This window comes from Nannospalax galili, unplaced genomic scaffold (assembly GCF_000622305.1).
Source record: "Nannospalax galili isolate Female #2095 unplaced genomic scaffold, S.galili_v1.0 scaffold442, whole genome shotgun sequence".
NCBI classification, from domain to species: domain Eukaryota; kingdom Metazoa; phylum Chordata; class Mammalia; order Rodentia; family Spalacidae; genus Nannospalax; species Nannospalax galili.
The window spans coordinates 1,031,370-1,038,440 of NW_008348806.1; the positions used below are offsets into that span (position 1 = coordinate 1,031,370).

At 39.5% G+C, this 7,071-nt stretch overlaps 1 protein-coding gene across 10 annotated transcripts in view; it reads right to left on the reverse strand.

Annotated features, from left to right (window-relative positions):
• Positions 1–7,071, reverse strand: part of Lrrc7 (leucine rich repeat containing 7) — a 432,681-nt gene that overhangs the window by 269,838 nt on the left and 155,772 nt on the right. The window lies entirely within an intron of this gene.

Here is a 7,071-nt window from a genome sequence, read left to right on the forward strand (position 1 = left end):
GGGCCTCCCATGCTGATGGATTGGAAGAATTAATATTGTGAAAATGACCACCCTACCAAAAGCAATATATAGATTCAATGCAACCCCAATCAAAGTCCCCATGACATACTTCATAGAATTAGAAAAAAAATCCTTAAATTCATATGGAGGCACAAAAATCCCCAAATAGAAAAAGCAACCCAGAGCACAAAGAGCAATGCTGGGGAGATTACTATAACAGATCTCAAAATATACTACAGAGCTATAGTCTTAAAAACAGCATGGTACTGGTGCAAAAATATACACATAGATCAATGGAATATCACTGAATATCCAAACCCGAGTACACGCAATTTCAGCCACCTGGTATTTGACAAAGGTGCCAAGAACACACAATGGAGGAAAGACAGAATTGTCAACAAATGGTGCTGGCAAAACTGGATTTACACCTGTAGAAGAATGAAATTAGATCCTTATCTTTCACCTTGTACAACAGTCAATTCCAAATGGATCAAAGACCTCAATGTGAAACTGGAAACCCTGAAACTATTAGAAGAAAATATTGGCAGTAACTTACAGGATATAGTGTAGGAAAGGATTTTCTAAATCGGACAGAAGTTGTTCAGGAATTAAGGTCAGCAATCAACAAGTGGGACCTCATTAAACTACAAAGCTTCAGTATAGCAAAAAATCAAAAAAGTGAAGATAAAATCCACAGAATGGGAAAAAAATCTTCACCACTGATACATCTGACAGAAGTTTAACAACCAGAATATATAAAGAACTCAAAAAAACAAAGAATCAACAAACCAAATGACCCAATTAAAAGATGGGCTAAGGAGCTGAACAAAGAGTTCTCAAAGGAAGAAATAAAGATGGCTAAGAAACACCTCAAAAAGTGTTCAACACTGTTAGTAATTAGGGAAATGCAAATTAAAACCACCCTAAGGTATCACCTTACCCCAATCAGACTGGCTAGGATCAAGAGAACAAATGATACCAAATGCTGGCAAGGATGTGGAGAAAGGGAAACACTCATTTGCTGCTGGTGGGATTGCAAACTTGTGCAGCCTCTATGGAAAACAGTATGGAGAACACTTAAAAACTAAAAATGAATGTACCATATGACCCGGTTATACCACTCCTTGGCATATACCCAAAGGGCTCATCCTATTGTAGAGACACTTGTACAACCATGTTTGTTGCTGCTCTTTTCACAATAGCTAAGAGATGGAAGCAACCTAAGTGCCCCTCAACTGACGAGTGGATAATGAAAATGTGGTATATTTATGCAATGGAGTTCTATTCAGCAGTAAAGAAATACGAAATAATGAAATTTGCAGGTAAATAGATGGGTCTAGAAATTGTTATACTAAGTGAAGTAACATAGACTCAGAAAAACAAATGACACATGTTCTCCCTCAGATGTGGCTCCTAGCACCAAATCCTTTTAAATTCCAGGTTCTTTTAATAAGATGATGCTATACAGCAGTCCCTTCTACATGATATAACTACCATCATCGTGACTTCAGTTGAGCCTGATCACTAAACATAGTCACTACTGGGCTTGCTGACAGTTGTGCTCATTCATTAAAGGAGGACCAAGCAGGGTCACTGGACCCTCACTGCATTATCCAACCACTCTTCCCAGCCAACTGTGTGTAATTTGACCCTAATCACAAGGCCTCCTGGATTTGGGGAGGGCTAAAGTATACAATCTGGGGAAGGCTAGGAAGAGAAGGCTTGACCCATGCTGAGTAAAAGCTTTCCAGTGTGCATAGCCTCAGGTCATACATACACCTCAGCAACCCCTCAGTTATCCCAGTAAGTAAGCTCAATAAATCCATTGGTTCCCCAGTAAAACTTTATTCAAATATTGGCTCCACACTAGAAACTTGAAAGGGAATAAGCATTGCATAGTATCCCCAGGAAAAGAAGTCTCACTACAGATGGAAAATTTATTTGTTAATGCTATTGTCTCATAATTATTAAAGAGAAAGAAAATAAGAATTTAAAAGATGTTAAAAGGATATAAGAATGGAGGTATTTTCTAAAATAGGTAGAAAAAAATCAGAAAGCCTAAGCAAGTGATGAAGGTCTGTGTAGGTTTGTTATGATCTGTAAAGGATGAGACAAAAATAACACACACATAATCTGAAAGGTCATAGTTTAGTCAACTAGTTTAAGGAACAAAACATATATCTAGTCAAGGTTTATCTGAGAATATTTGGTTTTTCACCCAAGTCTTACCCACATAGCACATGATAATTAAAAGTACCAGACTGGTGGGGGGCTGGAGAGATGGCTCAGTGGTTAAGAACACTGGTTGTTCTTGCAGAATACCTGGGATTGAATCCCAGCACCCACATGACAGCTAACAACCATCTATAACTCCAGTTCCAGAGGATCCAAGAGCTCTTCTGTCCTCCGCGGGCATTGCATGACATGGGTGCACTTACCTACGTGCAGGCAATACATGCATATACATAAAATAAAAATAATAAAATAAAATATTTAAAGAAAAAGTACCAGACTGGTGGAACTAACCTTATTGGATGTTTAACAGCCATAGTTTGAGGCCTATACTTATATGGTCAGAGGGACATAAAGGACAGTTTTTGCCCCTTACCCTCCAAGGCAGACTAAGTTCCAGGGGACAATGGAACAGCTCTCAAACTGTCCTGTAACTGTGGTGAGTCACCTGTCCTCTTGTTCAGGGAGGCCATGGAGACCCCATGAAATTGACTTGAACCAGTGTCCAGTCTACAAAGAGGAGGATCAACTCAGAGGAAACATCTCATTCATGCTTCCAAGTGAGGGGACCAGACATGGTTAAGCAGGACCTTTGACTTATCTTCACATAGATGGAACTGGTAAAAGAAAGGAGCCAGGAGCTCCTCCCAAGCCCATGTGACCCCCTGAGGAATAGATCCTCAAATGCCCTGAAGTGTAAAAATAAATTGATTTATTTGTGCCAACTATATGGTCTTAAATACCCAAAAGGAAAGTATAACCAAACAGTAAAGTCATCAGTATATTTCTTTAAGAGTTCAAGGGATTACACTTCCCAGGAATTAGGCTTAGGTCTATATAAAAGTTATTTAGACAATTATTTCTCATTGATGATTTTGTTCCTAACCAGAAAGTGCTGTTCAGATGTAAGACTTCAAATCTTGGTCTCCAATACTGTAGTGCCCACCTGTAGCTAAGGGAAACAACAGCTATTGTTCTAAAATGATGGATAAATTTGCTTTCAATTTGAGAGTCTTTTAAATAGACCCACTTAAGGAGTACCCCAGTTGCCTCACCCTGTGTCCCTGTTCAGCATGGAAGAAGCCAGAGCGGTCTGTGTCCCTATTACCTATTGGCAATTTGGGTAACCCCTTTAGAGGATGGCATGAGAAGAATAGGAGGTAGGAATTGGCTAGGCAGTTAGGGTAAAAAGACCCCAAAGAAATGTAGCAAGTTTCTTGGCTAAAACTTACAATGTCCTAGGGCCTCTTAGCAATGTAGTCTATTCCAAAGGCCAAAAATGTTGACAATATTTGGAAGCTTTTATCTAATCCTTAAAAGATTTTAGGGTTACCTCTTCAGAAGGGGGAATGTTAGAGTAGCCAAAAGCCCATAAAAGTGAATTAAAGAAGAAGGAAGAGTACATGAAGTTATCAGAAAATAGTCATGGGGAGATATGGGAGGAGTTGGAGGGGAGGGAGTGGGCATGGATTTGATCAAAACACCTTATATGCATGTATAAAATTCTCAATAAATTATTTAAAAAAAAGAAATAAGAGCAGATGACGAAAAGAAGACAATGTAGTCTATCCTCACTTCTTAGTCAGTGGGAGAGGAGATGTCTACACGATGAACCAGGCAAGAAAAAAACCCACATGACATACAGGCAAGCACAAGAAATAAGATTGATCCACAGACAACATGGCTGTTTACAGAGGAAACCTCTCCAGAGTCTTCAGAAACAATCCTCAGAGCTCACAAGTGATGTTAGTACATTTATATGATAAATATAAAGATCTACTGTATTTACATACATAGCAAAATAAGTGAAATAATAAAAATTATCAGTAATAGCATAAACATGTTAAACACACAGCAGTAAAATGAATGTTACACTGCAGCCGCTATATGCCAAAATGGTACATTGGAGCCTCCATATGCCAAAATACACGAAAGTTAAAAAAGAAAATGTAAAAGACGGAAAACAGTGTGGAGACATATTATACTCAGAGATGAGAATGCATAATGTTTTCCAAGTATCAGTTCTAATCAAACTGATCTACCGATTTAATTCTGTCCTTATCAGAATCCTGGCACACTCTTATGTCTTTGAAGAATCTGGCAAGTTGACTCTATAGAAAAGGAAATGGCCTAAAATAGCCCAAACAGTTTTAATGAAGAAGAAAAAAGGACTCTGTGCTGGATAGCTTTAGTGTCAACCTGACACACCTGGGTTGAGGGAGCTTCAATTGGAGAATTGCCTCTATTGGACTGGACTGTGCCATGTCTGTTGGGGCATCTTCTTGATTGTTGTATGATGTGGGAGGGCCCAGCACACTGTGGGTGGTGCCACCCCTGGGCAGGTGGGCCTGTGTTGCATAAGAAAGCAAGCTGAGCAGGGGCCAGGGGAGCAAGCCAGTAAGCAGCGTTCCTCCATGGCCTGTGTTCCAGCTTCTGCCTCCAGGTTCCTGCCCTGAGTTCCTACCTTGGGCTACCTGATGAACTGTGACCAGGGAGATGTAAGATAAAATAAACCCTTTCCCCCCCAAGTTGGCATTGGTCAGAGTATTTTTGTCACAGCAATGCAGAAACAAACTAGGACGGCACTCATATTGACTGATTTTATGATTTACCATAAGCCTATAGGAATGAAGGTAGTGTGCAACTTGTGTAAAGATAGGCATATATGTTAGTGTAACACAACAGAAAGCTGGGACGGACCCCAGTGTGTACGGCCAACTGACTTGATACCCAGGCAATTCTAGTAAGGAAAGATAGTATGTCCAATAAACAGCCCCCAGGCAACTGGATCCCTGTATATAACAGAAATACATCATGGTCCTGAAACCTTGCAGATGTATAAAGGTTGACACTAAATTCATCGCAAAACAAAGGATAGAATCTGAACTGTGAAAGTTCCAGAAGCACGCTTCAGAAAAAATCACCAAAACTCTGAATTTAGCAAAGGTTTCTTAGAAAACTAGAGCATAAACCATACTATTAAATGAGACTTCATAAAAGTTTAAAAGCTTCTCCATGGAGGACGCTCTTTAGAGAGTAAGGATATGAGCCATAGAGCTAGAAGAGGTATCTGCTAACCAATATCTGCAAAGGCTCACGTCCACGATCTATGAATAACAGAATTCAACATTAAAAAGGCAAGGCAAGAAAAATGAATAAAACCTTGAATCATTGCCAAATAAACAATGTCTTTTATTAGTAAGTACATAGAGATGCTGACTGGACATATAAATATGCTACAAGGAGACAGCACATCTACTAGACTGACTGAACTGAAGAAATAAAAACTGCTGAACAGTGACAGGAACGAGAAACAGCTGCTGTTTTGGGACAACACGGAAGTTTCTTAAAAGATCAAGTGCAGAATCTTCTTACGACCCATCCAGCTACCCAAGGCGTTAAAGAACAAAGTGACATAACCTGAATATCTGCTCAACCACCTGCACAGTTTCTATGAGCAGCATTCACAAAGTGAAAACCTTGAACAACCTCAGCGTCCATCAACGGACATGCAGGGCCTGTACGGGCCACACACTGGAATGATCCTACCAACGGAGGATCTGAAGAGCTGGGTACAAAATGAACCACTGTGACAAGCACAGAAATCACCACGAATGCCCCATTTCAATACACGATGTTCTGGAAAACACAAAGTGATGGGCCAGCAATCAGCAGTAGGTAGCTGGGATGAAGGAAGTTTCGGAATGCTGAAATGACTTAATCTTGATTTTGGTGACGGTTCATGACTACACATCTGTCAAAATTCACTGAGTTATGAACCTAAGATGAGGGGATTTTACTTATGTAACTTTATCTTAAAAATATGACTCAAAATAAATATACTACTGAAATTTACTTTTTTTTAAACTTAAAAAAATATTTTTATTTTATGTGTATGCGTGTATTGCCTGCATGTAGGTAAGTACACCTGCGTCGTGCAATGCCCAAGGAGGTCAGAAGAGGCTGTTGGATCCCCTGGGACTGGAGTTATAGATAGTTGTTAGCTGCCATGTGGGTGCTGGGATGCAAACCCGGGTCTTCTGCAAGAACAACCAGTGTTCTTAACCAATGAGCCACCTCCGCAGCCCCTGAAATTTACTTTTCTATTGACTATTTTTTTTATAAATTCTAAAACTGTTTTATGTTTAGAGTACTAAGCATTTTTGATGAACTAGGTCATTAGAAATCTTTTAAAAGTTTAAACATATGAAAAGAATTTAGAAATATCTGCAACAAAACTCTATTCCTTAAACTTTTCAGTGATATAAATATTAATCTGGTTTCCTCCCTAAAAGATTTGCTGTAATTCCTAAATAAGATGAGCTATTAAAACTAAAGACTTACTGAAAACCCAGAAAATAACACACAAAGCAGTACAATTCCTTATCAGGTCTGGACTGTGTGACGTAGTCCAGGGCAAGTTTGTGGTCCTGGGGACATTTATTGCGTAGGGATGTTGAGAAAACTGCATTTGGTTTGGAGTTTGGGGAACATATTTTCAACGTTTGTAGTTTTCCCCTTCTATATTCTACTTCAAAGTGGAAAATGTGGGACTTCCAAGCGCATCTTGTGGTTTGCTGTTCCACATTCTTCAAAGGGCCTCACACTGTGTCATCACTCTCTGTAAAAACCTCCTTTCAATCTTCTCATTCTTGTACATTCTGCTGTAAAATTCCCCTTCAGTTTCACTTTGACAACCTCTTTGTGTCTTCTGAAAATACTCCACCCTTAAATGCCTTCAACCTTTTCTACTTCATGTGGACAAAGACCTGAGGGATTTTTCTCACATCCTGCTGTCAACTTTGTATGATGAAGATTCCCTCCCTCCCTCCCTCCCTC